Source organism: Hippichthys cyanospilos, chromosome 17 (genome assembly GCF_059441005.1).
Source record: "Hippichthys cyanospilos isolate Australia breed blue-spotted pipefish chromosome 17, RoL_Hcya_1.0, whole genome shotgun sequence".
Lineage (NCBI taxonomy): Eukaryota > Metazoa > Chordata > Actinopteri > Syngnathiformes > Syngnathidae > Hippichthys > Hippichthys cyanospilos.
In genome coordinates this window covers 2,762,727-2,785,151 of record NC_142385.1, presented here as the reverse complement: position 1 = coordinate 2,785,151, position 22,425 = coordinate 2,762,727, and the positions used below count along the sequence as shown (strand labels likewise).

General features: G+C 41.1%; 1 protein-coding gene and 1 pseudogene across 1 annotated transcript in view; one reads left to right on the top strand and one right to left on the bottom strand.

Moving 5' to 3' along the window:
• The window catches only part of jmjd1cb (jumonji domain containing 1Cb), a 142,772-nt gene that overhangs the window by 76,827 nt on the left and 43,520 nt on the right, over positions 1-22,425 (bottom strand). The window lies entirely within an intron of this gene.
• LOC148409230 (uncharacterized) lies at positions 1,354-3,658 on the top strand (annotated as a pseudogene).

Below are 22,425 nucleotides of genomic sequence, written 5' to 3'. Positions count from 1 at the left end.
CTCACATACACACACACACACAAACACAGGCACGCACACACAAGCACACGTACATTTCAGTACTCATTTTCTATCCACAGTGAGTAGGTACAGCAGAGAGAGGGAGAGAGAAAGAACAAAAGAGAATAGAAAATTGCCAAGCATCACATATGATCAATACAATTTCAATGGTGAAGTACAGTAATTGCATATACACTAATCATAGAATAATAATGTTTTGCAAAGGTGATTTAAAGTGCACCCAGAAAGTACAGTAGTTACATGTTACAAAATTAATCCGTTCCGCGCCTAGGGTAGCAACTTGAATTCACTGTATGGCGGGCAATCCAAACCTATGTTAATTAGTGAATGCGTAGAACGCGTGCAAAAACCCTAGGTAAAAACATCACAACTTTATACACATATTAAAAATTAGTAACATAATCTACTGTATAGTTAAATAACATAAATATACAAACGAAAAATGACATTCTTTTAGCTTTGGGGCGACGTGACTTGAGCTGGTGGTGGCTGGAGGCGGAGGGGAGCAGAGACGGACGACACCGCCAGAAAATGTTGTTTTTTCTTAAACGATAATTTTTTTTAAACCAGAACTTATTTTTAAATGAGAACTTTTTTTTAAACGACAATTTATTTTTTATAGAACTTAATCTTCACTTTCTTTTCTAGCTTTTTTACTAGAATAACTATAATTTTCACTTTCTGACACATTTTTGTAGAAAAATAACTATCCAAAGAAGCCTGTTCCTCAAAATGTTTCTAAAATGACGGCTTCGTTTTCCGCTGACCAGTTTTTTCCATGAGGCTTTCAAGGTGCGCTCGGAAATCACACTCCGTGCTTTGTCGATCAATTTCAGGCATTGAACAATGTCGAAATGCCCCTTCCTGAATTCTCGGAGGGAGAGTTGAGTACTCTCGGTCACTTCAAAGCATCTTCTGAAAAGATGCTTCGTGTAAAGTTTCTTGAAGTTGGCGATCACTTGCTGGTCCATAGGCTGGATGAGAGGGGTGGTGTTCGGTGGCAGATAGAGAACCTTAATGAAGCCGTACTCACTAGCAAGGTTAACTATGCGCGCGCCTTCGGATTTTTTTTTTTTTTTTAATCTCCTGCTTCGTTTCTATCATCATCATCCTCTTACTTCTCCTTTTTAGGAGCCATGGCTAACGGATAAAAGTGTGCACAAGTCTTCACAACACACAGGCGAGAATCTGAACTGGGCGAGTGAACTGACTGACCAATAGCATATCGGCATTTCCGTGCTTTGCAAGCGAAGTTGCTTTTGTTGATGGAGCAAAACGAAAAAAAATGTATGAGGGTGGACACAACCAAAATGCGCAGGCACACTGATCGGCATGTTGGATGTTTCGTAAGACAAAAGGAGATGGCGTAAGAGGGGGATAAAAAAAAAAAACGCCGCAGTCCATGTCGTAAGATGAAAAAAGCGTAACACGGGGAGTTCGTAAACCAGGGGTCCACTGTATTTGTTGTGCTTTACTTTTTATGCATTTTGACACATTACAGAGTATTATCTGAATAACAACACTCAAAGGCGACTTGCCGGTTGCCTTCGTGTTTTCAGCAATCAGTTGCAATAAGTTAAAATGTTCTTCATGCCATCCTCACATCTACGGTCAAAAAGGGAAATGTTCAAATCTTAACAAACAAGAGGCACCATTGTGAGACATTGGTGTGTAAGTTAGCATTCATCCTTTTGATATTTAACAATGTTTAAAACATGGTAACTAAGAAGTATTGGTGCATATATTACCAGTTTCAATTACTTATCATAGCACCGATCTAATATTTTGGGGTTTGCGTTCCAGTGATCCTAGGAGCTAAGTTGTTTGGGGCTTTTTTCCCCTGGTAGGGTCACCCATGAAAAACAGGTCCTAGGTGAGGTTCCAGACTAAACACGGCTCACTGACCTCTTATGAAGAGAAACATAACTGGATCTCCCCGGACGCAGGTCACCAAGGTCCCCCCCTCTGGAGCCAGGCTCGAAGGTGGGGCTCCTTGGCGAGCGCCTGGTGGCCTGGCCTACACCCATGGGGCCAGGCCGGGCAAAGCCCGAAAGGATGACGTGGGTCCCCCCTCACATGGGCTCACCACCTGTGGGAGGGGCCAAAGAGGTTGGGTGCGTAGTGAGCTGGGCGACAGCCAAGGGCAGGGACCTTGGCACATCGATCCCCGGCTACAGAATCAGCTCTTGGGAAATGGAATGTCACCTCACTGGCAGGGAAGGAGTCTGAGCTGGTGTGCGAAGCAGAGAAGTTCCGACTAGATATAATCAGACTTACCTTCACACACAGCTTGGGCTCTGGTACCAGTCCTCTCAAGAGGGGTTGGCCTCTCTTCCACTCTGAAGTTGCCCGCGGCTAGAGGTGCGGAGCAGGAGTGGGCATACTTTGTTGCCCCTCGGCTCTGCGGCTGTACATTGTGGTTTACCCAAGTGGACAAGAGGGTAGCCTCCCTCTGCCTTCTGGTGGGGGGATGGGTCTTGACTTTTTGTTGGTGCTTATGCACCAAACAGCAGCTCGGAGTACCCACCCTTTTTGAAGTCCTTGGAGGGTGTGCTGGAGAGCGTACCCTCTGGGGACTCCCTCGTTCTGCTGGGAGACTTCAATGCTCACATGGGCAATGACAGTGAGACCTGGAAGGGCGTGATTGGGAGGAATGGCGTCCCCCAATCTGAATCAGAGTGGTGCTTTGTTATTGGACTACTGTGCTTGTCATGGACTATCCATAATGAACACCATGTTCAAACACAAGGGTGTCCATATGTGCTCTTGGCACCAGGACATCCTATGCCGCAGTTTGATGATCGACTTTGTGGTTGTATCATCGGATTTGCGGCTGCATAATTTGGACAATTGGGTGAAGAGGGGTGCGGAGCTGTCAAGTGATCAAAACCTGGTGGTGTGTTGGCTCCAATTATGGGGGAGGATGCCAGCCAGACCTGAGTGAGTTGTCTCCTGGGAACGTCTGTCAGAATCCCCTGTCAAAAGGAATTTCAACTCCCACCTCCGGCAGAATTACTCCCACGTCCTGGGAAAGGTGGGAGACATTCAGTCCAGGTGGACCATGTTCCACACCTCCATCGTTGGGGTGGCTGATCTGAGTTGTGGCCGTAAGGTGTTCGGTGCCTGTCGTGGTGAAAATCCCCAAACCCGCTGGTGGACACCAGCTGTGAGGGATGCCGTCAAGCTGAATAAGGACTCCTATCAGGCCTTTTCGGCCTGTAGGACTCCAGAGGCAGCTGACGGGTACCAGCTGGCCAAACGGAGTGCGTCTTCGGCGGTCACTGAGGCAAAAACCCCGGTGTGGGAGGAATTCGGTGAGGTCATGGAAAGCGACTTCTGGACGGCTTCGAGGAGATTCTGGTCCCCCATTCGGTGTCTCGGGAGGGGGAAGAAGTACACCGTCAACACTGTGTACAGTGGAGACGGGGCGCTGCTGACCTCAACTGGGGACATCATGAACCGGTGGGCAGAGTACTTTGAAGACCTCCTCAATTCCACCTGCATGTCTTCCTTTGAGGAAGCAGAGTCTGGAAACTCCAAGGTGGGCTCTCCCATTTCTGGGGCTGAAGTCACTGAGGTGGTCAAAAAACTCCTTGGTGGCAAGGCTCCGGCGGATAAGAAGTCCCATTATATTTGAAAACAATACCAGAAATGTATTTTTCAAAAATGTTTTAAAAATATTTCACTTTAGTGACTGATAGAAATTGTTGATAGTATTTATTTACTTTAAGAAAAAAAAAATACTTTTGACATTTCCCTCAGAAAAAATACTGATGGTGCTTTTAATAATATCGCCTCATTCATTCAATGTGCATGTTATGGGGATTTTTATATAAAGTTTGTGATTTATGCCAGTTGAAAATTTGAAATTACTGACCGAGCCATAAAACCTTGTACTTTATTCACCCAATCCAATCATTTAGTAATATATTTGTTAAATTCAATCAGATTCACTAGACTACGTGCGGTCTTTTTCTTTTTTTAATGAACATTCAATCAATCCAGCCCTTGGCTTGTAGTTCTCTTTTTTTCATTTGGCCCCCTGTCCATTTGACTTCACCGCCCCATTTGGCCCTCCGCTGATCGACCATCGCGGGTTAAGAGATCGACCATCTGCAGTCCACTTGGACTGTGGGAAGGTTCCTGCCCAATGGCTTTGCCTGCTGTCAAGTCATCATTGCACTATATAGCACAGTATGTTTTCTATAATCTATATTGTGTACCTGTATTTGTCTGTATTGTGTATCTATTTGTCTGTATTTGGTACATCCAGCATCCACTTCAACCTGTGGGCCTGGAAGGGGTCTCCCCCCACCTGTGGTCCCTTCTGAAGGTTTCTGATTTTCCCTAAATTGGAGTTTTTGAGTTTTTCCTTCCCCTTCTGGGAGCTTTGGCAGCTTTTGGCAGGATTTGGCCAATGTCTCTTAACTATAAACAAAACAGATGAACAGTGTCATAATTTTGACAATTTGTGTACTTACGGACAATTCTCGTCCAAGGCAAAACAAAATAAGATCAGCAATCCTCGAACATTCCCCTGTCGTCTTTGCGTGCTGCCACATTGGATAACTCACGTCTACTGAGAAAAACAATATTTCGAAGTAACCAGAAGAGTGTGCTCTAAGTCTATGTACAAATCTAAAACAACAAAGGTGGTACTGCACTTCTGAAGAACAGAATAATCTTATTCAACTTAGACATTTTTTTAAAAATATTTTCAATAATATATTTTAAAACTGTTTTTGAACACAGCCCTTGATTCACATCTTTGCAGTTCCATTTCATAGTTGTTCCATAAACTGACTCCTTGAGCAGATACACACATTTGTTTGACCGGTGGGAAAAAAAGCACCGGACTGTAAGCTGCAGGGATCAAATCATGAGGAAAAAGTCGCGACGTAGAGTCCGAAAAATATGGTAATACTGAAACAATACCTCCAAAAACAAATGTTGTGATAATACAAAAACCGGCAAGTGTCTATCTGCATTTCACACAAGCACACAGAATAAGGAGAAGCTCATCACTTTGCAGATTACTGTAAATCATTTCAGGTCTTCAAAAGAGCACTGCCGAGGTTGCACTTCTTTTCTTGCACTAAGGGGTAAAAAGAAAAAAAAAAGAAAAGCTCTACCAATGAAGATCAACAATACGCAACAGATGCCAACAACATATTGTGATGACCAAGCTAAACAAACAAACAAACAAACACACCAGATATTACATGGATGAAAATGCAATAGCCGCAGTGGGTTTTTATTTTGCAGTTAGCATTCGGAAAATAAGTTAGCAGAGGGGCTAGGTTGAGTCCTTGTGACTAAATTTTCATTGTCAGCCATCACAAAACTGCAGCAACACACCACCATTAAAAAAAAAAAACAGTCGATCTCTGATTAAAAATGCTAAGAAACTGTATGCTAACAATGTATGCAATAACTACATTAAATGTCTATGTATCTATAACTATGTTTTTAATTCACATCACATTATTATAATTGCCCTTGTTAGAGTAAGTAAAATAGTTTAGATAGATCACACCTTGAGTCACTGCCATGTTTATGTCATTAGACAGCTATTACAGGCTCAATGTCTCTTCAGTGTGCAAGCTAGCAAAGATATTCCTGTACATTTTGGGACTGTTCATGGAGAACAGCTTGGCTTTTACATCATATACCCGCCAGGAGCTTTTGGACATTGGATTCCATAATTACAACCATTTTATCAGCAATCTTGGCCTTATGGCTGAGCTATGGAGAACACATGATGCTTTGCAGTCTATTCGGCCGACCAGAAGTGCTCGCAAGCGGCGTTGAGACCGTAAACAGGCGGGAGAGAGGACTGAGTGCGAGGCTAAAGCTAACACTGCACCAATTCTCTCGACCCAGCATTTGGCTAGAGTGGGCCAGTGTAAACTCTGTAGATAAAAAATATCTAGAAATTCTTGTGTTTCTTTAAAGTATTTTTTTTAAGTTCATCCACCTAAACTAATCGAACATTACAAATATTTTTAGCACAATGCGCACATTTTATTGCAAATCAGGTTAAATTCTGATGACTTCACAAAGATAATATTAATATTTAGTCTGTTTTTACATTTAAAAAAAAGATAGCAATAATAAAAAAAAAAAATATGATATGAAAGTAATTACATAGAGGTAATGCTTTATCAAAGGGTTAAAAAAACAACAGAAATATAATCATTGAAACTTTTCAATCAATCAATCAAATTTTATTTATATAGCCCTAAATCACCGAAGTCTCAAAGGGCTTCACAGAATGAAAAGAGGTCATACAGAGACATCTTTTCAATGTAAGGTACACAACAGCATCCCCTGTCAAAGCTCCCAGAAGGGGAAGGAAAAACTCAAAAACCCCAATTTGGGGAAAATCAGAAACCTCCAGAAGGGACCACAGGTGGGAGGAGCCCCCTTCCAGGCCCACAGGTTGAAGTGGATGCTGCATGTACCGAACACAGAAACAATATAAATTACAGAAAACATATTGTGCTATATAGTGCAGTGATGTCTTGACAGCAGGCAAAGCCATTGGGCAGGAACCATCCCGCATTCCAGCCAGGTGGACCGCAGACGGCTAGACTCCTAACCCGTGATGGTCGACCAGCGCACTTTTGGCATATGATGAACATATAGTACAGCCACTGGCACGACATAAAGTTTTCACTGAAATACCTGTCACGCGCTTATACGCGCGCTATTTAAATAATTTCAGGCAAAGAGAGCGAAAGAGAACACACATGACCTGAAGTAATAGGCAATGACAGCATGAAGAGACATTTCCTATACTACAAGGTCATATCGGGGAAAGAAGAGACAAATGAGCAAATATAAAGGAGGAGAGAAGAGGAGAGCACAGGAAGACAGAAAAAACTTGGTAGACAGAGACAGGATAAACACAACACGATTGAGAGCATGAGAGCGGCAACGTAAACAGCCTTCAGCACTGTGATGTGAACCCCCCCACCCTCCTCTTCCAGTGCTCTTCATCTCCTCATATGAAGGATGTGTGAGCCCAAGAGAGAAGAGGGAGGGAGATGTGAGAGGAAAAGAGGGAAGGAAAAGGCACATCCAAAAATAGCGCAATGTTGTTTCAGACACATTCCTGGGAAAATACTGACTAAAACATGCACCTCTAAAGTCATCCACAAATGTTTTTAGGTTTCTGTTTTCCCGATGTCCCCCATCCTCTGCATTCACTCCAGGCTTTTTCCCAAGCATTTATGCCAAGCTAACATAACTTTTACTCCAAGAATGTAATCAGAGGTTCCAAACCAAAAACATAAGGCTTACTGAATGAAACAGCGACCAAATAAGTTCTTATGAAATTGAATAAAATCACAAGTACAGTGGGCCCCCGGGTTACGAACTTAATCCGTTCAGCGGCTACGCTCGTATCTCGAATTGCTCGTATAGCGGGCAATCCAAACCCATGTTAATTCGTGAATGCGTGCAACGCGCGCAGAAGCCTTAGGTAAAATCATCACGCTGTATACATATATTAATATTGAGTGACATAATCTACTGTACAGTTGCATTAAATAACAAATACAAAGGAAAAATGACTTTTACCTTTGGAAAGACGTGACTTGGGCTGAGATAAGCAGAGATGAGCAGAGATGAATGCTCGAAGTCAATACGGTAAATCAGATATGCTATTGGTCTTACAGTGTCACAGTAACTTTTTCAGTCAGGGTTTTCTCTACTTCCTTCCATCCCAACCAGCTGTGCCATCAAGCTAGATAAAGGCGTTCGGCCAATAGCATATCGGCACTTCTGTGATTGACGTGTGACGCCGGCCAATAGCATCTCCGTGAGTGAGACCGGGTGACCTTAATCGACCAATAGCATATTGGCGTCTCCTTGACTGACTGATACTTATTGGCACGTTTTTTTGAAACGGTTGGAATGTATTGACATCTTATTGATTAAAACACATTTAAACCTGTGACGATTTTTTGTCCTGCAATCGGCACACTTAATTTCATGTCAGCTGTTTTTCCCGACGTGAATTAAGCTGGGTGGAGGCGGAGGGGAGGTTGTGTGTGTTGTATTAACTAGGCACCACACTTATAGCTTGTTCGAGCGTCAGTTCACTGTTGGTTTCAACTCACAGAATTGCAACAATGGCGCTGTCCCAAAGCATGTCGGGAGGTCGCCGACTAACATGACATGCAGTTTTGTCAAGCGACCATTAAATAGCACTGTAATACCACCCGTAACAGGGTGCAGAGATTAACGTCTTGAGTTAATATGGCAACGCAGATAGGCTATTGGTCTTACAGTGTTACAGTAACTCTTTCAGTCATGGTGCAAATCACGGAGATACTAAAACATCATCCTCTTATTTCTTCCTTTACCGCTGCTAGTAATTTTAGAAGCTATGTCTAACAGATAAAGTTTGCAAAGTCTTCAAAACATTCCGTTTTTCACTCATTTTCTCTACTTCCTTCCATCCTGTCCCATCAAGCTAGATAAAGGCGTTCGGCCAATAGCATATCGGCATTTCTGTGATTGACGTGTGACGCCGGCCAATAGCATCTCCGTGAGTGAGACCGGGTGACCTTAATCGACCAATAGCATATTGGCGTCTCCTTGACTGACTGATACTTATTGGCACGTTTTTTTGAAACGGTTGGAATGTATTGACATCTTATTGATTAAAACACATTTAAACCTGTGACGATTTTTTGTCCTGCAATCGGCACACTTAATTTCATGTCAGCTGTTTTTCCCGACGTGAATTAAGCTGGGTGGAGGCGGAGGGGAGGTTGTGTGTGTTGTATTAACTAGGCACCACACTTATAGCTTGTTCGAGCGTCAGTTCACTGTTGGTTTCAACTCACAGAATTGCAACAATGGCGCTGTCCCAAAGCATGTCGGGAGGTCGCCGACTAACATGACATGCAGTTTTGTCAAGCGACCATTAAATAGCACTGTAATACCACCCGTAACAGGGTGCAGAGATTAACGTCTTGAGTTAATATGGCAACGCAGATAGGCTATTGGTCTTACAGTGTTACAGTAACTCTTTCAGTCATGGTGCAAATCACGGAGATACTAAAACATCATCCTCTTATTTCTTCCTTTACCGCTGCTAGTAATTTTAGAAGCTATGTCTAACAGATAAAGTTTGCAAAGTCTTCAAAACATTCCGTTTTTCACTCATTTTCTCTACTTCCTTCCATCCAGTCCCATCAAGCTAGATAAAGGCGTTCGGCCAATAGCATATCGGCATTTCTGTGATTGACGTGTGACGCCGGCCAATAGCATCTCCGTGAGTGAGACCGGGTGACCTTAATCGACAAATAGCATATTGGCGTCTCCTTGACTGACTGATAATTATTCGCGCTTTTTTTTAAACGGTTGGAATGTATTGACAATTAATTAAAAAAACACACACATTTAAACCAATGACAATTCTTTGTCCTGCAATCGGCACATTTAATTTCATGTCAGCTGTTTTTCCCTTTAGCTGTACAAACACTACACTTAAATGGTAATATATTTAGACACCGTGAGTGAGACAGTTCAGTGTGAGGTTGTAAGACCAATAGCGTTCACGTTGCCGCCACAAGTATCTACTGATGAATTTAGATGACGCAACTGCTGAATATGTTGACGCAGTTAGGCGAGAACATTTCTACATACTCAATGGCTGGTTTGTCGGAATGCTCGTAAGGCGAGAGGTTTGTTCGTAAGCGGAGGACAAAAATCTCCCTGATCCACGCTCGTAAGGCGAATTGTTCGCAAATCAGGGTGCTCGTAAGCCGGGGGCTGACTGTATTGTACTTGTAATGTGTGATAAGTTAGAGTATTTTGGAATATGGAGCATTTTTTAACGCATTTTAGTCTATATTGATATGCAAGCGGAAGCACAGCTTACACTAGTTTTCTGTATTGACATTGTACCAGTTAGGGCTGCACAATTAATAAAATTTTAATTGTGATCATGATATTGGTTGCCACGATTAATGAAGCTGATCCTTGTCAATATTAACATTTAAAAAGCCGGCTGCTAACACGTCAAATCAAGCACTTTATCAACTAGTGTTTGCATGACAAAAGCCTCTACTTATCTCACCCTAATATATTGTTTACCAGTGTGAAATGGTGTTGAGTTTCTCACCTGATTCCTAATATACACTACAGTGCTAAGCTGTCAATTGAGACCCATTTTGAAATATCCACACATTGGCAAAAAAATTGAATACATTTGGTTTGAAATGACCAAAAATTACATTTTGACTGCTAATTAATTAAAATTCGCTTTATAGTAAATAATGTGCTTGGTTCTGAGTAGTCTTCCTTTTTTTTGACATTGGTTTACACTCAGCAAGTAAGTTAGCTGTGTTGCTCTGTGTGCCAAGTTTTGCCATGTTTTGGGTGAATTTATTTTAATTATTGTTTACTTTATCTATTTTAGTTTATTATTATTATTTGCGAGTTTTACGCCTTGAAGCCTCGTTTATATACACATATATATCGACAAGTTTGACTAAACATAATGAAAAACAATAATAACAATGATTAATACTCGCGATTTCAATATTGACCGAAATAATTGTGATTATTATGTTGGCCATAATTGTGCACCCTTAGTACCAGCAATAAGGTAACACAATATAGAAAAGAATAGACAATTAAGCATGGGCCAATGACTGTATTGGCAATATACTGCGATTGTATACGGTTATTTAAAACCATCCAAATCTGTCAAAACCGGTAATTTTTGTTTTTCCCTCCCTGCAATGTCGTCTGCCTTAACAAGCAATTGCAGCATGAAACGAGAGCCTCCTCTCATTGTATATTATACGTGAGTCCTCTTCAGTTGTAGCAGCCAATCACATTGTTCACTTCCTGGTTTGTTGGCTTCAATACCACTGTAAGTTAGCTACTGCCGCTAATTTCCGCGGGTAACGTGGCTAACATGTTAATGCTACTTTCACGGAGCATTTTATATGATATCACTCAATGTAGGACTCGAGCAGTCTATCAAGGTAAAGTGTGGATCAAGAAGGCGGACCAATCAAACTTTTCCCTCAGTCCAAACAAACAAAGTTGAAATCGAGCAGGCGGCATTAGGAGTAAGCTACGAGCTTGTAATGAGCGCACTAGAGAGCAAGGGCAAGACAGACAGACAGACAGAGCGAGGCTGTGTGTCCATGTGTGTGTGTGAGAGGGAAATAAACTCCCGTCGACATGAAATGACAGAATCTTCATTGTGCTATTAATTAATGCAGTGTGTACAGAGTAGAATGATTGATTTGAATTAAACTACTATCTATGTACTAGCTACGTATTTTGCATCTATGATGTCAAAACTTTGATTCAGCGGCAGTGAAACACAGGTATCGAAACAGGAGTTCAAAAAATGCAGAGAAAAGATGTTCCCATCCTGTTCAAAATAAAATACATTCAAAAACAACATTTCACTTTTTAGTCTCATAGTTGATGAGACTTATAGAAGGATCATTAACCACAAAACAGCAAAAATAGCTTTATAACTACTTGACTTTTTGTATGTTATGGCTTCCACTAGTAATTTAGGCCCATGATTTTTGCATGCTTTTCTATTGGATGATCTGACAAAACGTGTTTACGTTATGCATGTGTCAGAGAAATCTCTAAAAGAAGACTAGGACAAGCCTAGCTGCTAAGCAGCAAAAAGAGTAACTCAGACCAGCCAAGATTGACTTTTCTATACCATGGATAGGGAAAAAGCTTGGACGATTGAACTTGTGTCTTCTCCAATGCTAATTCAACGCCCAAGCGCCCCTGCCTGGTGTTTTATTAATTCAGCAAAGCATTGCACATTACAAGACATAACAAAAAGAGCCGGTCGGGCGCCACCAACAGCTGGGCCAAGGTCCCAGCTCACACTTTCCTGCGTCAACAGCATTATCTAAGGACTGGGGCGAGATGAACTCGGACTACACACATGGATAGCAATGCACACTATTCTAGACAAGAAATAAGCACATAATGATAACAACCCAATGTATGATTTCCTTCACAGCATACTCAAATATGATTGAATTGACAAAAATATGAATTATAAACTGAATGATAAGTACTTTGCAAATGTAAAATGGCACTTAAACTGAATCAGGCAAATGTGGTTCAAATGACAACAACTCATAAATTCAAGTGATCAATATTAGGTTTTGTGGAAATAAAATATTCTGACACAACTCCAAAAGACAAATTTTAGATTTAAGAGAAATCAACAAACAGGACATTCTCTCTCCCTGTCTCTCTCTCTTTCTCGCTGACTCTCTCATGATAATATAGTTCTATTAATAGCAAAGTTGCAAAGAGACAATCGTAGAGTGAAATCTAGGGCAGCAGCTGCATAGTCTGTATGGGAAGATTCAGTCACTCCCCAAATTAATACACTGACAGTGCAAGATAGAAATCCAATCTAAAACAAATAATGACCATAACTCACAAGTTTTGAGAAGTTGATTATGAGACAAGGGCAAGCCCTTAGGCACTGTGATGTGTTTTTTTTTTTTTTTATTTGACAGTAAGTGACAAATTTCCCCCCTCCTGAAATGGATGAAAACATGTGGATTTTGAGGGTTTGGGAGTCATGGCTCAGTGGTAGAGTGTTCCAACCAAGAGTTTGTGTGTTCAATTCCCTAACCCATAAGTGTCAAAGTTCAGTCTTCGAGGGCCGATGTCCTGCATGTTTTCAATGGTTCTCCCAAACACACCTGAATCAAATGATTAGGATGATTTTCAAGATCCTGCAGAGCTTGCTGATAAGCTAAACATTTGAATCAGGTGTGTTGGGAATTGAAACTGGAAAACATGAAGGATACCGGTCATCAAAGACTGCAATACATTTTTACATTTGTGCCAGAATGTACACACATAAAATTGCACAACCTTGACAGCAGTTCTTCAAAATAGGTTTCGGAGGCACTCGTGTCAAGGACCAACAACCTATGCAAACAACAGATCTTTAGGTACCCATCTGAGTGAAATAAGCAGATACTGAGGTGGTCTTCTAGGTTTAAATGCCAATACTATAAAACATAACAAGACTACAACATTTCCTTTTGAAATGGGTACATTCTAGTCAAGTTCTAACTGATTTGCCATCTCTTGAAACATACCATAATCCTCCCATGGGAGGCTCAGCTTACCATCACGTGAAGACCGTGTGGTGCAGGAAAAGGGCTACAGGGAAAATAGAGAAGGCCTGGGTTCTACTACACATTCATGTGACTCCACCAAGACTCGAGCCTCTGTGCGGCATTACACACATGGGCGGGTCAAAGAGTGAACAAGGGGGAGGGTAAGAAAGATTGCATTGCATTTCTAAGAAAAAAAGAAAGCTCAGATGACAGAAGTGAGGCTTTAGGAGAGCAATTTTCCACTAACACACACTTGGCAACAAAACAAAACCTGATCCAAAATGCCCTTGGTTTCATGGACTACAAGAATCAGTCTTTTTATTCACAGTTTTTCATGATTGGTTTGGAATGGTGGACTCATAGCTGTCTCCCATCACCACACCAAAGAGACAGTGTAATTCACAGAGTGAACTGCAACCTAGTACAGCACTACATGGAAAAAAAAACTCCTACTACTCAATTCTACCTTACTGTGTCACTGAGCATGATAGCTGTGCATTATTTATTCTTGTTTTTAACTTGTGTTTCATGCACTGATTTGATATATGAGTGTGCTTGAGGCTATTTGCTATATGTAATTCTAACACATTCAACACAAAAAGTCAAGAACTAAGATTTACATACATATACTTACAGAAATGTCAGTTTACAATGCTAAAATATGTTACTATATATATATATATATATATATATATATATATATATATATATATATATATATATATATATATATATATATATATATATATATATATATATATATATGTAGAGAGAGAGAGAGAGAGAGAGAGAGCGAAACCCAACATCAGTTTTATGTAGTACCTAAGGACCCAACAAACTACCTCTAAGGATTACTGGGAAATGTAAACCCAAACACCTTTAATTTGTTAAAATATGAAACAAAATTGTTTTTTTCATGACAATGACACATCACACTGTTATAATACCAGTGGCAAGTATTTCATACAGTATGCTAAAAAGTAGGGTTTGTATGAACATCCAGTACAATACTGAATAAATTATGTTTTTCAGGGTTTGCCCCGTGATGTCACTGTTTCTCCCAGGGCCTTCTTGAAAAACTGTGCAAAACAAATACTGATGTGAAGTCATCATGACCTTGACATTTTACCAATTGAATATCACCAGAACATTTCTTAAACCTGAGTACACCAAATATAAATGTACAGTATTTCATCAAGGCATTCAAGAGCTACAAAAAATTATAAAACAGAGAAACATAATCATACATGCACAAACTCATCCATGCTGTTCTGATTTGATTTGAAACTATCCATTTCTTGTTTAAACTCAATAACATACGTATATTGCTTTTCTTGACAAATGACCCCTTGCACAGAGTCTGCACTGCATACAATTGCTGCTTCAATAAGGCAGGTAAACACAGTCACAATGTGTAACTACTTTTTGAATCCACTAAAAATCCTTTCGAAGGTAAATCCACATACAAATTCATTTTAGAACAACATAACAAACTTGTACATTATGTTTTCGCTCATTTCTATTATTGGTTTAAGATTGTCTGTCTCATTCACAGGCACAGATCTCTTTTTTCATTTGTGTACACAGCAAATGTACTTTGTCCTTCAGTACACTTATCAGTGTGACGCTGTAGCATGTTGTGTGGTGCATTTTGGTGCAATTGTTAGGTACAGTACATCCATCCATTCTTTTAGAACCGCTTATCCTTACTACGTTCGGAAGCATATTTTAGCCTTTCCCACGTGTCTTCAGTGAGTAAGGCCTGTTACACCCTAAATTGGTCACGAGTCAATTGCAGCGGTTAGATATAATATTGACATATTCATATAAATTATATTACATTTTGTTTTGTTTGCATTGAGAGCATGTTATGAATAAAATTGAACAGAAATTGAATGATTACCATAGTGACCGTTGTCAAGAAAAGCAATAATGTACAAGTTTAACATGTACATTTAAGACAGACAGACAGACAGACAGATAGACAGACAGACGGACAGGTGGATTAATTGCTCTAAATATAGGTAGATCTAAAGATGGATAGATCTAAATATAGATATATTTTATTACAGCGGACCCCCGTGTTACGATATTAATCCGTTCTGCAGTTGGGCTCGTAAGGCGAATTCACCGTATGGCAGGCAATCCAAACCTATGTTAAATAGCTAATGTGTTTAGAGCCCCAGGTAAAAACATCAAAATTGTACATACAGCTAGTCCACTGTTCCACGGCCAGGATGAAAACCACACTGCTCCTCCTGATTTTGAGACTCGACTTCCTGACGGACCCTCCTCTCCAGCACCCCTGAATAGACCTTACCGGGGAGGCTGAGGAGTGTGATTCCTCTGTAGTTCGAACTCACCCTCCGGTCCCCCTTCTTATAAAGGGGGACCACCATCCCTGTCTGCCAATCCAGGGGCACTGTCCCCGATGTCCACGCAATGTTGCAGAGGCGTGTCAGCCAAGACAGCCTTACAACATCCAGAGCCTTCAGGAACTCCGGGCTTATCTCATCCACCCCTGTGACCTTGCCACCAAGGAGTTTTTTGACCACCTCAGTGACTTCAGGCCCAGAGATGGGAGAGCGCACCTCAGTGCCCGGAGACACTGCTTTCTCAGAGGAAGACGTGTCGGTGCAATTGAGGTCTTCGAAGTATTCTGCCCACTGGTTCACAACGTCCCAAGTTGAGGTCAGCATTGCCCCATCTCCACTGTACACAGTGTCAATGGTGCACCAAATTCCTACCAACACCCGAGTTTTTGCCTTGGCGACCGCCAAAGCCGCACTCCGCTTGGCCAGCCAGTACCTGTCTGCTGCATCTGGAGTCCCACGGGTCAAAAAGGCCCGATAGGACTCCTTCAGCTTGACGGCATCCCTTATCACTGTTGTTCACCAGTGTTTTCGGGAATTGCCGTCACGACAGGCACCGACCACCTTACGGCCACATCTCCGATCAGCCGCCTCGACAATGGAGGCGCGAAACATGGTCCACTCGGACTCAGTGTCCCCGCCTCTCCCCGGATGTGGGAGAAATTCTGCCGGAGGTGGGAGTTGAAACTCCTTATGACAGACGTTCCCAGCAGACCCTCGCGATACGTTTGGGTCTGCCAGGTCTGGCCGGCATCCTACCCCAGCATTGGAGCCAACACCACCAGGCAGTGATCCCCAGAGGGAGCGCTCTCCAGCACACCCTCCAAGGACTCCAAAAAGGGGGGGGACTCTGAACTACTGTTTGATGCATAGGCACAAACAACAATCAGGACCCGTCCCCCACCCAAAGGCGGAGGGAGGCTACCCTCTCGTCCAACCCCTCCTGAGAGGACTGGTACTAGAGCCCAAGCTGTGTGTGGAGGCGAGTCCGACTATATTTAGTTGAAACTTCTCGGCCTCGCACACCAGCTCAGGCTCCTTCCCCGCCAGAGAGGTGACATTCCATGTCCCAAGAGCTAGTTTCTGTAGCCGGAGATCGGTGCGCCAAGGTCCTCGCCTTTGGCTGCCGCCCAGCTCACTTTGTACCCGACCGCTATGGCCCGACCGCTAAAACAGGTTCTGCTTACCAATAAACATCTTTCTGATTGATCACATCCAATTTAAACTGAAATAGGGGCACCTAATATGAAATAACTATCAATCTACAGCAAAACAACATTTTAAAAGTGTATTGAATTGAAATAAACTACCAGAGAAATGCTTATTGGTTTATTTCCCCCACACATACGCACCCCCAAGCTCTCTCTCTCTCTCGCTCTCTCTCTCTCTCTCTCTCTCTCGCTCTCTTTTTTCTCTGTCTTTTTCTCTCACTCGCTCACTACAACCTCGGGTCTTACTCGTAACTTCTTCACCTGCTATTTTTCGCAAGCCAAAAACATTACAGACTTTGTTTGTACGGAAGAAAAAGTTTTGGGTTGTTTTACGCTTTGTTGAATCACACTCGAGCAGGCTTGATGGCTCGTGTCCTACCTCGAGTGATATCCATAAAACTCTCTCTGAAAGTAGCATATCCGTTCCCGTTCTGCCCCAAAGCCATAGATGGAGGGCACAGGGAACATTCTCCTTAAAGGGCCGGGATGATTCAAACCGGAGTCTGCTGCCGACACATCTGGCAGTGGGTAAGCTGGGTTGACAATCAGCCTTCATTTTTATTAAAACAGCACTCTCCAAGTTTCTCTTCTGCCTCAACAACTTCTTTTCTGCCACCAAGCATGCACGCCTCATGCTCAGCACTCTCTCACTCGCTTCCCCACTCCCCTCGCTCCCCATTCAGGTACCATACTCGCAACAATATGGTAACTTGTTAGCCACATTACCCGGGGTGGTTAGCCGAAACAGCCAAATTACATTCATATTAAAGCACACAAAGCAGGTAGTGCACTATGAGATTAACTGCTGCAGCAGAGGAGGACTCACATAGAATACACAATGAGAGAACACAGACGTTGCCCGTTAAGGCATACGAATGTGGCAGGGAAAAAAAACCTTACCGTTATTGACAGATTTGGACAGATTAAAATAACCGCGACTTTTAAAACCGCAATATATATGCCAATTTAGTTAGTTAGTTGCCATTTTAGTTTAGTCTCATGCCTAGTCACAATTTGGAAGCTGACTTGAAAAAGTTTATTTTCATATCTTGTTTGTCAAAAATAAAATAAATTGGGCAACGGTTTCTTCCATAATATTTTGATACTGTAGAAAAGCACTACAGTCGAACCTCTACATAGTGAACTTCAAGGGTCCGAGGAGAGAAGTTCACTATGAAGAGAGATTCACTTTATAGAGGTTTTCCTAAAATGTTCAGAATTCATTGATGAAATATGTGAATAATTTTTTAATAAATATGTAAATAATTTTATATACGTTTTTTTAAAAATAAATATGTAAATAAATGTACATTAAACAACTTAAGTTGTTTAAACACTAAAATCTAATGCGGTAAAACTAATGTAAAAACATTTTACATTGAACAAAACTCTTTATTATTATTCAACAATAGTTAATGAATATATGATCATAATAAAACATGATCAGTGCATGTCATCAGCGCGGAGAAAGTAACTGTCAATACGAGGTTGCACGGTATGTCTCTCGACAACGGAACCAATCATATTTTCTACACGATTCAAAGCATGCGGATCAAAATCGTCACATCTCTTTTCAAGAAAGTTCCTTATCTGCCCCAACAGCCGGTACGCCTCGGCAGCGTTTCGTACAATGGGCTCCGACGTGGTGTCCGTCTCCACTCGCACACTTCCGAATTATGTCGCACTTCTCCTCCAACGACAAAGGCTTTCGCTTCCGACTTATAGATCTAGCATCCATACTTTTCACGGCAGATTCCGACATCTTAGAATTTTCGGAGGGATGACCAGCGGAGAAACGCGTGCGCAGTGGACGGCGGACGAAGTGAAAATGCAAGAGAAAGTCGCGGCGCGCGAGAGCGGCTAGGCAGGGAGGAAATCCCGACAGTGCGCCCAATTTTACAACTTCACAATTTTCGATAAGTTCAGATATTCACAATATAGAGGTAAATGCTGTCAAGGGACTGACTAATAGCATCACTATGAAGAGATTATTCACTATGTGGAGTTTCACTATGAGGAGGTTTTACATACACGTCAAATATAGCTGTTTTGCAAGGGACCGTAAAGATTCGTTCACTATGAAGAGAGATTCACTTTGTAGAGGTTCACTATATAGAGGTTCGACTGTATATAACTGTCCATTTACCATTTACCGCAATTTTCCGTGAAATTATAAAATATCTTGTTTTACGTTTTCTTGTGATACAGATGCACTTTATTTTTTAAATACTGGATGCTCAGATTACTTTCAAATTACCACTGGTGAGATTTTGGTTTACTAGTTACAGAAAAGGATATTAAAATATTTGCCAAAAAGGCAGAATGGCTTGTAAACATTGAGAACAAAAAAAAAAAAAAGGAAAGAAACTTGCCAAACACCGCTGCTAATAGGAGTTGAATGCATGTTGTTAAAGATATACTGTAATAAGAAAGATTTCACCTGTAGCTGAAAAATGAGCCTGGTCTATTTTGAAATTTACATATGCAATGTCCTAAAAGCTAGCCTATGCAGCTGGGTATCGTGCGCCAAGGTGATGGTCCCCCTTTTTAAAAAATGGGCGCAAAGCGTGTGTTCCAACTACAGAGGGATCACACTCCTCAGGATTCTGAAGAGTGAGGCGGATGTGCTAACCACTGGTGCTAATCACCACCAACATAGAATACAGGCAAATGTATTCTTTCTTCCCAGCTCCAAAGTCACAAAAAAACGTTGAAGTTGAAAATAACTTTTTTTTTTCCATTATGGTTGCATAATGATGGTTGCATAAAACATAATATTCCTGTTTCATTTCATACATTTCATTAGTCTTGATGATGGTTTACTTAATTAGCATTGTAATTATGATACACATTACATGTTTTAAGCAGAATGCATATTAAAATTAATCCAATTTTCTCTCTCTCTCTCTCTCTCTCTCTCTCTCTCTCTCTCTCTCTCTCTCTCTCTCTCACACACACACACACACACACACACACCCACACACACAGATGATTTGAGGTCAACTAGCTCACGTGTCTTCGTCTGCTGCTACAGCATGTGGGCTTGAAATTCCACCATCCCACCGTTTCAAATTGCATGTTTCCTGGCTTGTAATGAGAGTTCAGCACGCACACACCGTCTGCCATGGACACACGCATACACACACACACAACCTGTGTTTGTATAAAGCAGATTCTATACCACAAACAACATGGTCAATGTGATTCACAACAGATCCATCGCTATGCATCAAGGTTTCGTCAGGGTTCATTCGAGGTTTCAAACTTCACCGACTGTTCTTAAAGCACCAATCCAACTGAAAAAAAATGTTTGCATTGTTGGTATGATGGTCTTAAGCCCCACCCACTCATTCCTTTTAAAATTGACACTAGAAAAAAAGCATATTTAAAAAAACTTTCATTAACTCCTTTTTTCCCAGCCTTTATACAGTTTAAATGTTTCTAAGCAGAAAAATACAAGTGCATCAAAGTGCCTGAAAAAAAAGGTTTCAATTTTTTTTAAATCACAATTAGACTTCATATGGGAAAAAAATAAAATACTTTTCCCTAGGGTCACCCCTATCACATAATCTTGAGAGTAGCTTTAATTCCACTTGAACTTTAATTTAACAAAAAACAACAACAAAAAACCTACAAAACAATGTAATTTTAATGTTCATCTTTTTTCACTAATGCAACTGCAAAGTGAGGTTTACCTGCTCCAAAACAAAACGCCTTGTTACCCAGGTGTTTGTATCCACAATGCCGGAAAGCTCTCTTTTAGCACTCTATTTATCACTTTAGTGCTGGCCACTTCCCCATGTCGTACCACGGAATGAATGCAAGCCCTCCTAAATTTATCGAAGCACCCAGGTGAAACCTTGAAATCTAGAGATAGGCCTACTTGCTGCAATGTCCCTTCACCTGCGTTGTCTTCGGATAGCAAACTCACATGATCACGAATAGTGAAACTGGCCTTACTGAAAGACAAAGGGGAAGTTGTACACTAGCAAGCTGTACTGTACAGCACAGCCAATAGAAGAGCAGGACAATGAATGTGAGGGATTCTGACCAATGGGAGAGCAGGATACTGGTACGGCTGTATGGCACATTTAATGTGTGTGGGAATTTCAAGTTTTCTCTTGGAGCATGCGAGTTATCGCTCGTATATTGAATTTTTTTTCTTATATTAAAAGGCAAAAATTTGCCTGAATTTTTACTCATATTAAGTGAATATTTTGTGTAGAGAAGCGTTCATTGTAGTACAAATTTTCTGAACTAATTCTCATGAAACATCTCATGCAATTTGTGTCTCCTCCCATCCCAACTTAACAGTATAATTGATGATTAAGCACAGGCCTTCAGACATGTTCAAAATTTCCATGTCAAAAAATGTGTGTATTTTTGTGCACCTTTTTTTTTCATTTCTCTAGAGTATCTTTTGTAAACTCCTACTAAAAAGACATGCAATTTGTCTTTGAATGATAATATCCCATCTCTGCCTTGTTCCAATCTGACTGTGTGCCACTCTTAGCGCAACCCCATCTACATCAAACACTTTTTACTTCAATCAGTAAGAAAGAACAGAGTGGGTTTTACAACTTATAACTTGAAATAAATTGAGAACTTCCCAGTTCTTCATGTTACAGTGAAGACATTGATAAATAAAGCAATGGTCTTGTCATTGAGCAAAAGCACTTTAAAATATCGTTGAGTGTGCAGGAATAGGGAAAAGTGGTTGTGGTTGATTACACAAGTTGCCTGAGAAGACAATAAAATGTGAAAAAATGTGAAACACAAAATGGAAACAGACGTTATCTGCTTTTGTCCTTTCCTTTTTCGATAAAAACACACTGTATAACAACAATTAACAATTTTCAACATGATTCATGTTGTTTCAAATTCTCTCACTCAATACACAAATTAGAAAATTAGAAAATACTCAAAAACTATTTTGCAATTGATCCCACCAAAAAATTGACTTTTAGGCTGCATGAGCAAGGCCTAATGCAAAAGTTGTCTTGTAGCTGTGAAATACAGTCGAACCTCTATATAGTGAACCTCTACAAAGTGAATCTCTCTTCATAGTGAACGAATCTTTACGGTCCCTTGCAAAACAGCTATATTTGACGTGTATGTAAAACCTCCTCATAGTGAAACTCCACATAGTGAATAATCTCTTCATAGTGATGCTATTAGTCAGTCCCTTGACAGCATCTACCTCTATATTGTGAATATCTGAACTTATCGAAAATTGTGAAGTTGTAAAATTGGGCGCACTGTCGGGATTTCCTCCCTGCCTAGCCGCTCTCGCGCGCCGCGACTTTCTCTTGCATTTTCACTTCGTCCGCCGTCCACTGCGCATGCGTTTCTCCGCTGGTCATCCCTCCGAAAATTCTAAGATGTCGGAATCTGCCGTGAAAAGAATGGATGCTAGATCTATAAGTCGGAAGCGAAAGCCTTTGTCGTTGGAGGAGAAGTGCGACATAATTCGGAAGTGTGCGAGTGGAGTGAAGCAGAATGCCATTGCAAAGGAGTACGATGCTTCGCCTGCTGCGATATGTGGCATTCTGAAGAAGAGAGAAGAGATAATACGACTTGTGGAATAATAATAAAGATATTTGTTCAATGTAAAATGTTTTTACATTAGTTTTACCGCATTAGATTTTAGTGTTTAAACAACTT